Source organism: Mya arenaria, chromosome 8 (assembly GCF_026914265.1).
Source record: "Mya arenaria isolate MELC-2E11 chromosome 8, ASM2691426v1".
Lineage (NCBI taxonomy): Eukaryota > Metazoa > Mollusca > Bivalvia > Myida > Myidae > Mya > Mya arenaria.
The window spans coordinates 75,453,006-75,464,581 of record NC_069129.1 but is presented as its reverse complement, the minus strand read 5'-3'; the positions used below and the strand labels follow the sequence as shown (position 1 = coordinate 75,464,581).

At 31.4% G+C, this 11,576-nt stretch overlaps 1 long non-coding RNA gene across 1 annotated transcript; it reads left to right on the top strand.

Moving 5' to 3' along the window:
- The first annotated feature begins 1,940 nt into the window (after window positions 1–1,940).
- On the top strand, window positions 1,941–11,285 carry LOC128242608 (uncharacterized). The gene is made up of 3 exons (XR_008262647.1): window positions 1,941–2,076; window positions 9,657–9,806; window positions 10,053–11,285. It is a non-coding gene; the product is annotated as an uncharacterized LOC128242608 (long non-coding RNA).
- The last annotated feature ends 291 nt before the right edge of the window (window positions 11,286–11,576 follow it).

Here is an 11,576-nt window from a genome sequence, read left to right as displayed (position 1 = left end):
TTTTTCAAGGTTCGACAGGTTATTTTTTCTTAACCTAACACCCACCTTCAAAAACCATAATAATACAACTATCCTTCTGAATTTGTCTAATGTTTATGAAGCAATATAACCTTTCTTTATTTACATTGTTCTGTACTTGCTGTTAAATGAACGTTTCTGTGTCTATCGTGAAGTCACGAGTTTGAACACTAGGTGACATACGACTTGGATAAGAACAAGCTACATTTTTCAAGAGAGCAATAACAACGACTATTCTGCTACATCCAGAACTAAATGAAAAACTTTCAGACGTGGTAGTGACGAAGGTGTTCACTTTAGTACGAACCTCTTTGTTAACATCAAGATTTATCAAAGGAAAGCATCCGGTACATCTTCCTGTTAAGCATTGTTTTTAACTGGACCACGAAACCATAAACTATCAACTATAATTCCTGAAGTCTCAAAGTTTGTAGTAGCACAGTCTACTGGGTTACTATCAAGTTTGCTATAAAAACAACTCCGCAGAATCCTGTCAACGCTATTGCCAACATATGTCAACGAGTCTTGTTTTGAATGTATCCGAGAACAACCTTGCTGTCAGTGAAAAATGAGACAATATCAAAGTGGACGGACACATTTACAGAAACAATATCAAATACTTCTACAGCCAAAACTACCGCACAAAGTTTCAATCAGGGAATTGTTATGTCCACCTTTTGGAGCAACCTTGGGTTTTCCAAGAACAAAATAATGAGACCATGTACCGTCATCTGACATCGCTAACAAGTAGACAGCTGCAGCATAAGTTTTTCTGAAGCATAAGAGTTAACATGTAGCAGCTCCTTTGTCCTGGTAACACTCAGAGAAACAGGTAAGTACATCCAAGGTATTTCTAGGTTCTGTAAACTCTCGGTAGATACTTTCAAGTTTTCCTATTGCGTCGTTTTGGTGTCCGAGAGAGGTTTATCCCAATCAATCGTCTTTTGCATAAGTTCTTTGAGAATGAGTCTTCCTGGCAATACTACAAGAACAATTAAGCCTTAGGGTTCATATATGCTATTGATTTCCGACAACACTCCGCTTCGAGTAAACGTTTTGTCTTAAACAAACGAACTGTCAAACACTGATACAATTGTGCTCACGTTTCTATTTGAGTTTTTTTCGCCTTGGTGTCTGCATGATGTGGTCTATTCTTTTCAATTTGATGACAGAAATCATTGCGGCACATAGTTTAGTATCTGGATGCTAATGATGCTGAGAGAAACCAATGTGCCAAAGCACCTTCTTTAAATCTTAGACCAATGATTCCGCCTGTGTCCTTTAAAACTATTTTCTGTAGCTTCCAGAGTGTAGTCCAGCCAGATATCGTTAAATTTGCCACTCGAAAATTATGCTGTAAATAAGCCCTGTATATAGTCCACCTCCCTTGATAGTCTGGTCATATTCAGAACTTGAGCACTCATTCAATTAGCGTTATTGTATGCATAAATGCATCTTATTATGTTGTTCTGACTGTATTAATTGCATTTTATAGTCATTATGAATATGTAGGCAATAGTTAAAGCTTCGCATAAGTTTTAGCGGCCGTGTTAGACATCATCTTGGAAAGCAATGTTGTACCACGGTATTCACAACTACAACATGTATCTTTATAAACTACAGACTAAGCCTTTCTTTTGATATATAGAAGTCTGTGTTTATAGATACATACCGATATGGTGTCAGATTTACTATCAAATCTGCTGTACTTATACCAATTCATTAATTTACAAACATTTAAAAAATTAGCACATAAAAAGCCCCTTACGTATGAATTTTATGCTTTAATCGTCATATTCATGTTCCAAAGGTATTTTGATTCATACAAACATGATGACAGAAGCAAAGTTAAATTGTGTAAACATTTGCTAAAGGTATCAAATTTCACGTTATTCAAGCCCTTTCTTTGATACTGACTGAACGCCATATAGTTTCAAGTTAAAGAAAAGTTGTCGTTGAAAAATGCTTACTTTATCGTTATCACGGATGTTTTGGATGAATTACATCGGTTGCTCGGGCTAACTTCATTCATTTGCATAAAATGTCTGCGACTGATGAGTGAGTACTTAAATTGATTATATTTTTAAATATTGTACAATCTTGTACACTTCAAAGTCTTCAAAAATATTTTCGCAAAAACATTATACTGTTTTGGATTGTTTTCATTTTTACATTGCTGCAATCATATCACCTTTTTATTTTGTAACCGATTGTTCTGGATTTTCAAGCTATACCTGCAAAATCAAACTGTTTATCCAAAGTTAAAATTCGATCAATATGCAATTTTGTGACATTATTTTATGTGTAATATTTTAAAAACGAATTAGATTATTTGTCCACTAATTATTTTTTACCTTACAAATTGATCAACATTTTCAATACAAGTTCTGTTTTCAGCGATTTTACAGTCATGTATCTCAATTATTGTAATAATTGAGACTTCATAGCTTTTAACTATGTATTTGTTAGAGTTTTTCCGAATAAATTAAATCAATAATTATTCACGACCGGACTTTACCTAGACCTAGTCACATATCCTAATCATGTTTCATTTAAATAGATGAAACGCATTTCTAACTATACCATTTTCTTATGTTGTTTATTCATTAATTTTGATGATGGTTTTTCAGTTTGACCATGGTATGTCAACTTGCCTTATCAATATCTGTAAAAAACACACAATATTCAATTTATTAAATTAATCAAAGAATGTCCGTTACTTGTGATGTATATGCGTTATTCGTAATAAATTGCAGGAGCTTTTAATTTGTTATCAAAGAGAGAGAAATATAAATCAGACGTTATAAACATTTGCCTATGAATTTGTATATGAATGTAAACAATTTAAACAATTTGATAGTTAATTGAAAAGTGAAAATGTTTTTTCCCCAATAGTTAACAACAATTTTCGTTTTGTTGAATATAAATATTACTACTTCCCTATTGCATTGTTACGGACAAAATATAAATGTGTGTAAGCTTGTATTTTATTACCATTATCAAAATTATGACAAAAATACTATGTTCATTAATGAATGTTATTACACATACATCATACAAAAACATCATATATGTATAGCACAATTTAAAAAATGAACACAACTATCGATCTAATTTCTTTGCCACTACACACATTTTTGCAAATGTCATTCGCTTTTGTTTCATACATGTTTACCCTTTTCTGTTATGACTAGAAACCGTCGTAGGATTCAGACATCTTTATAAGTTTGTAAAATGGAAACACAAATACATGTATCATTTATGTTCCAGGTTAAGGTAACATAGACAAACAGAAACAAATCAAATACTCAAATGGACTTTTAGTAATAAGTATGATATCATATTGTTATAAGAAATACATCATTCAAACCTACCTATTATAACCTGTTTTTTCAGTGGAAATACTACACACAGTAATGGAGTTTCAATTGTTACAAATACAAAAGCTAATATAGACATACACACTTATACTTAATTTTTAGAAAGAGAAAACACAGCTTTCGACTCTGAATTAAATCACCATTCTTAAATAGTATGGGCCTAATAAGTACGAACCTACACTCTTGAAATCTTTACAAAATGTTATGCTAAAATGCAAATAAAACCTATATTATTAAAAAACAAACATCATAGTTTACAAACATTTGCATACCTTGTAAAATTTCATGTGTTTAAGCTCTTCCATTGATATTAAATGGATGCCATATAGTTAAAGGTAACAGAAGGGTCAACGATGAAAACTATTTTATATACCTTTTTTACTATTATTAAATATTCCGCATTACACAACACAGTAAATCGTATACACACTAAATGTAAAAAATATGGTGTTATCATGTAATCTTATTTAAGAAGTGGGAGTGGTTGCCATACATAAAAATGAGAGAGTTTTATATTGATAGAGAAACAGATAAAAGAAGATGTAAAATGACAAGACAAACAAAAGGCAATGCTTAAACCAAAAATAAATTAATTAAAGAAGCATTAATATACTTCGAAAAGGTAAGAAAAAAGACTGTACTAGAGAGTTTTGCTTAAACGTATTTCATTACATGCAATTTCTGCTTATGTATTGTATTTTAAATATCTTTATCAGAAAAGAGCACAGCAGAACAGATCAGAAAACTTGTTGTTTATTTTAGCATATACAGTTCGTCGTTGTTAACAAGCGTGCTTTAAATGAGTCCAGGCTCAATTCATAAATTTACAGAAGATTAATGTAACTGGTCGTTGAATACTTATTTAACGTGATTAAGGCGTTGCTCTTTATACTAGTATAAAGTCCTATATTCGATTATTTTGTCACTTCTATTCTGTTTGTTATTGTGTTGTTAATTGCTGCAATAAAACTATTGTTTTTTTCACTGATATTATAAATATTTAAACATGATGACTTTTGGTTTTGAAATAAATACGAAAAAGGTGTAAGTAACAGATTTTGATATGCTTTTTATGTTTAAAAATAGCTTTTTTTCCTCGAATTATGTGTTGATATTTCCTTTTTTTGTTGAAACCTTTCGCAAATGTTTAGGTACTGAAAAAAGGCTTTCTTTTGCATATTATATACGACTTATCATCTTAACTCGATTAGTTTGTGGTTGTGTTTCACAATGTTCGAGCTACAATTAAAACCTTCGTTCTTCCATTATATGAGTTTGTTTTGTTAACGATAAATTAATTCATTACACACGAGTCAACTATAGATCTTGCCTTAGCCACAAGCATTGCGAAAACAAAACGACATTGGCCATTTGTCATCGAATGATTTGATGTTACAAACTATGTCTGTCAAATAGAACTTACTATACACGTATTTACTAATAGTCTTTTGTTTTGTGATATGTATTCACATTTACGACGTTTCGATAAAGATATCTATAATTGAATCTTAAGTTGTTACATACTATGTATGCTAGTTATCTGATCAAGCACATGCTATTTTTTATTTTTGACCAAGACACGAAATGTTCTATCATTACTGTGCAATTGTTGGGACTATTTACAAACTGTTTCGCTCTGAAACCCAGAAATGTGTTAGGTTTTATCAAACTGTGTGGTTTTGCTCTCTGTCTTCTCAAATAACTAACTACAAGTATGTTCAATTTACTGACCAAATACGATAAATTAAAAGACATAGATTTTTTCTGACTTTATTATATATTTGTGTGTTTTTCTTTCACGTTTTCCGCTTTGCAATTTAGTTATTATTTTCATCATTTTGTTTTGGTTGAAGCGCAATTTGTTGCATGTTTCTCTGAAAACCCTTACAGTGACTACAAACCCATGTAAATCAAATGATATGGAAAAGGAAATATGTATATAATCTGACGTTCGAAAGTCTATAGGACTTTATTAAAGTATTATTGTTACAAATAGGCATTTGTTTTAAGGCTGTCCGAAAGTTCAACCATTATGTAATTGATTTAATAGATTCTTAAAAAAGGTTATATTAATGCACATATAAACAGTCACAATTATTAATTGTTATTTTTAGGAAATTTTAAAAATGCCGCATATTTTGAAGCATGAGCTAACAATAAAGTAAAAGTTACAGAACATTTATTTTCTTACATTCACTGATGAACATTTGCATTTTCACAATGAATTGTATTATAAATAGGAAGGTTTAAGGCAAACAAAAAATTAGTTGCTATGGTAACCATTCAATAAAAATAAAAAAAATGCTAAGAAACATCATTTTATGTTAAACAGGAAAATTCTGTAAGTATATCTTGTATTGATTTTCCTGACAATTGTTAAAAACGTGAACTTATCACCACTAAGCAATTCTTAACAATTAAATATAAGAATGACATTGTCAGCAAATTTTAAAAGTAAATAAATTTAAGACAACATTGACAGTTGCCCTAGAACACTAGACTCTGGCTACTATGGTAACGGTTTAAAAATTGACTCATTTTCTGAATTGACATGGTAACTATTAACACGAAAACATACTACTAATTGTTTAGAAACAAACAACAGGACGACATTTCTGTTTCAAACCAAATTTAATACACTTGAGTGTTTAATTATTGGAATCAAAACGTGCATATATTAAGAAACGAAATGTGCGTTCATGTATTTGTAACCATTTATAACATGTGAAATTTTACACATAAAAGACAACATTTAATATGGAAACATATTCACTCTATAATCACTCAAAATTGCACGAACGGTTAATGTTAATTTAAAAGAACAGTTACTTCTGTCAGAATCCTTAATCCTCTTTGCGCTAAACTGTACCTCAATATTGCAGAATTTAGCAAAAAAATCTGTGAGACACTTCATAGTATGACTGCTGCATGGTACAACCACCGTCGAATTCTGAAGAATTTTAATTGTCAAATTACACCAAGTTGATTTAGTAAGGCTCCATGTTGGATTTTTTTTGGCCTTTTTTCATGAACCTAAAGATATAACAAAGGAATGTTTTGATTTCAATACACATGTATACAAAAGGAACTACATGAATTCAGTGTATATGGCAACATACATATAAAAATGTAAACATACAGTTTAAAAAGGTTTTAACACAATTAATTAAGGGAATACATCATGTTATCACATATGATCATAATACAGTTGACATACATACAGAGATAAGTAGGGATTTTCTAATTCAAAACTTCATTCTGTTCAACATTTTTGTCCACTTTTTGTATAGCAAATTACTTTTATGATATTTATAATTTATCTTTTCTTTCCAACTAATTCCTCATAAAGGACCATATTATATTTTTGATAGGACAAAAAATATACAATTTGAACATGCAAGTAGGTTACTGTATCTGCATCAGTCAGGTGAGAATAAAACTGAAAGTAAAACTCAGCTTTGCAATCCTTTCCATCTCTCTGAGTGGCTGAATTTGAATGACATGAATGTATGATATGGCTTTATATCTCACTGAAAGGAAGAAAAGATCAAATAAAAAGAAGGGAAAAATACCGATAAATAACAAAACTCACCATGCATGAATTTACAGACTTAATAAATTGTTAAAATATATACTCACAAGATTTTGTTGAAAAAGTTACAACAGCCAATAAAATATGAAGTTTCAAATCATTTCAAACACAACATTGAGTTGGAAAAAAAATGACAGCAGAGTTGAAAAGAAATGACAGCAATTGAACTGATATCATAACAGGAATTCCAATCAATTTGAAAAGAGTAATGATGTTTGAAAGGTTGAATAATATTTACAGAGAGTGATTGTAGAATGAAAGTATAATGAACATAAAAATGTTTCCTGAAAGTAATATGTTAAATCATTGATGTGTTGAGATTTGAATTTGTCCCATCATTATCAACGTATTAGCTACTTAATGATCAATTTTGAATTATATCCAATTACAATGGGAAGGCATCCAATTAACCGTTTCGAAGATTAAAAAAATGCTTACTTTCTTAGTTTTAAATGTGAAATGCCTATATGTAAGGCAGCCTGAATTATTTTATTAACCCACTTAATTGATATAACCAATAAAACACTTAATGGAAACTTGGCGTTGTAATTTGTTGAATAGAGTTTTGGTTGTCGAGCTCTTTTAAATTAATAAAAATGATTTGTCGGGCAATACCATTGACAGAAACATGCGCATAAACGCTGAAGAACTTCAGCTTGACATATTTTTAATTAGTTATTTGGGATGGCTTTAATAAAAAATAAAAATGAATAAATCTCCATAAAGTCATTAGTTTATTTTTGAGCAGTTCAAGCACAAGTCCTGGCATTGGGATCATTGGAGGAGGCATGGAGCTGAACAAATTAACTTAAAAGATGTTTATCTATGTTTTAGAATGGAACACATAAAAATAACTGTCAAATTTCCATTTAGTCATTAATTAGTATTTAAGCATTCAAGCACACATCCTGTCTAGCATTAAAAACATTTGCACAGTCACCTGATTGTTGTATTAAAATTGTAATATGATAAAATTGTTCACTTTTCATCATAATATGCCTTATTATTTTTTGAAATTGAAGCAGAAACTTTTTTTAAAACTGAAAGTGACCAGATAGATAAAGAACCCAGTCTGTTGATTTCTTTAAAACCGATCACAATATCCAATTTGAAAATATAAACAATTGCAATTGACTAATGTACCTGAGTTATAAAAAATTAGACCAAATTGCATGCACAAGAATTGACAACACGAAAGAAAAAGCTATCTAAACTTAATAAAACAATGATATGCATAAACCTACCTCAATCTTTACTCAAAATAACTTACTATTTACAGAGGTTGGCATTTTAAGTAAACAAGAATTACTTCCTTGGTTTAATTCGAATCAATTGGATGCTTTCACTTTGTAGATAAAATGATTGAATTTTCAGAATTTCGATGATGCATTGGTGTTCTCTTTCGATTTGGACATGTAAATCAGCATGTTTGATCCCGAGATTTAGTTTAGAAAAAATAAAAACCGAAACACTACATAATAGTTCATAAAAGTTATACCCACCGATGCAGGAGACGTCAATGTATGCTTGTAAAGTCATTGACAATCAAAACGGTTCTTAAAATAGCCGAAAACGGAAGTATAAAATATCAGTCAAAATGTCACAAGACCGTCAGGAAACGGCAAATTAAAATAAAAATGCTTGTAAAACTTAGACCCATTTTATATTGACTCGCAGAATGAAATTATTATTTTGGTACCGTTTTCAGCAGTTAGTATAAATGTTTGCGGGAGTTATATCCATTGAGGGATCGTATTAACATTGTGCAGTATGAAAGCGTAAAATACAAGGTCATGCAGTTATTGCTACTTATTAAGTAAACTATATTGCACTAATAAATTACACATAACCACTATACTTATTTATAATCTCACTTATCAGTACCTGCCCATACGAATACAACCATCGTTTATTTTATCTCTGGAGAACTATTAGTTGTCCCTCCATCTCTACTTTCTTTTCCATAGTATCGAATTATATCCAATTTAAATAATGACATTTATTTAAAATAAATCCTTGCTTTTTGTAAATGTATTTGTAGTAATTTCTTACTTTCCATCTGGTCAAGTACTGCAATTGTTTGATGTGTTCGTATCAGTGTTATTCAAAGTTAATACCGACACGTCATTTTACAACAAAAATGAATAATGAGAACCTAAACAGCCTCTCAAATATGCAATGTATGCTTTAATCGCCATGTACATGTTCCAAAAGCATTTTTACTATTAGGAACATAGTAAGAGAAACAAAAAATATCATATTGTACTAATATTTGCTTAAAGTATCAAATTGCACGTAATTCAAGCTCTTTCTTTGATATTGAATTTATGCCACATAGCTTCCGTCACCTATGCATCGTAATAAATGATCGTTAACAATAATACTTAGGAATACCTCTTTTGGTGATGACTATGCGCCATATATAACAGAATGGTTTGTGGTGAAACATAATTAATTTATTGTTATCAATAGTGTTTTTGATGAATCAAATCTGATGTAAAGATGTCACAATTTTGATTTTGCCTCTTCAATGTCACTATACATGATGTAAAATCAAACTGGTGAAACAAGATCAGATTTTTCATACTATTACTATTATGGTCCCCTTTATTATTTATCCATTATTATATCAAAAGTAAGTATTTAATATTCATGGATATAATCAGGTACTGTTGCTAGGCGTTACAAAGAGAGAAGTTCCGGAAGAGCTGCCTACAAAAGAAAGAAACCCAGCAACTGGTACTCGCCGGTCCAAAGAACCAGCGATCTGAGAGGACAGCTGAAAAGTTCTAGCGAAACAGAAAGAATGGGTGACAGTATGCTATTTGTACTTGAATAGTTATAATTCATAATCTTTTTGCTTCTTTTAACAAAAACGACTTTGTTTTGTGTTTAGGGTTATTTACAATATAGGTCAAATAGAGTCCGAATTTGCGATCGAAATATGACCATGGTAGCATTATTTTGAAATAATTGTTTATAAGCTGAGCAATAATGCAAGTCAGTCAGTCGCCTATTTTATTTGCAATTTTGTACGTGTTATATTGTTAAATTATCTTTAGAAACAAGTGAGCAAACTGACAAAGCCGCAACTTCAGGCAGCAATTAGTGTGCCAGAGAGTGTGACAAAGCCAGTGCGTGTGCTGCTTGTTTTAGCAGTCCCGGGCAATCAACCTGGAGATGGTGCCCACGAGACCGAGAAAAGGATTAAACTCCACGCTGGTATGTGTGCGGCAACTGCCGGGACATGCCAACACAAAGAGAAAGAGTTTTTGGGAAGTTCGTCTTTCTTATACTGCTTTTAAAATCTTATCGAAACTAAAATTCAACATGTATCTAAGACACTAGTGTAACTAAACGTTAAGTAAAGTAGTTATAGATAAACAATTTTATTAAATGTCATGTGTCATTAGAAAATACTTGTACATTATTTAATACTGCTGGTCAGTTCTTGAGATATTTACTGAGAAATGGATATCTGATAACTCATTTTCTACTGATTACTGCTAACGTAGTCTTGTGAAGTTTCAAAGAACAGCATTCTGAGTATCATCATAAGGCTTTAAATATCTTAACATGCATGTAGTCACACACAGATAGAACAAATTGAATTGTTGGACGATATGAAATATGGGCAGTTTTCTTGTATTAAACAGTTGTAAGATATTTTAAATGCTGGCACAGTTTGTCTCTATACCAAGTAATTAAAAATACCGATACTATTGTTAAGGTGAGTACTGAGTATTGCTGAGTACTTGCTTGAAAATTTGTACTGAAGTAAGAATGATGTTAATTCGCTCATCCCTGAATATTTCTTATTTAAAATCTTAGCCTAAGTATCTTCGATTAATGCCAGTGTCTTATGATATACCTTTCCTCTAAAAAGGACTTTGACCTCCTTGTTTTGAACAAGGGGGTTCTAGCCCTAACCCGTTTGATAAGGCGAGATATCCTCATGTTCACTGAAGGGGAGGACCTGCGATGATCCAACCACCATCAGGCTCACAGATAATTTATATTGTTGACGCATGGTTATTTTGGGGCTGGTGACAGGAGAGAATTCCCTCATGTGGTGTATGGAGAATCCGGGAAAATTTCCCTGATCCAAATGGACAAAGCACAGGCTTTGTGCCAGGTCGGGTTCAGTCGATGAACACAACTACTGCATAAACTATCAAGGATCTCTAATCATTTTTAAAATGTTAAAGTAAAATGATATTAAAACATAATGACCATGTCATGTTTATGTATATTATTGTATATGACTTGTTTTCCAAATACAAATTTGAACTGTCCTTGATTGCTAAAATGTCATTAACTGATCATCCTTATTTCGATTTGTATGCCAGAAATCCTGTCTTTTATGTATATTCATATTATTGTGAATATTTTCTTTTCTGCGCAAAAGCTGTTTTAAATGATGCTTAAGTGATATGTCCGTTTGCATACAACTTGCAATTGTTTAAACTGTGCCTGATACCTTTGTCAGCCTTGTTTAGAAACAATCAAATGGACTTATGGCATGCCTTTTTTGATACTGCCCATTACTTAAGGCCACCCCCCCCCCCCTGTGTTTCCGATAACCC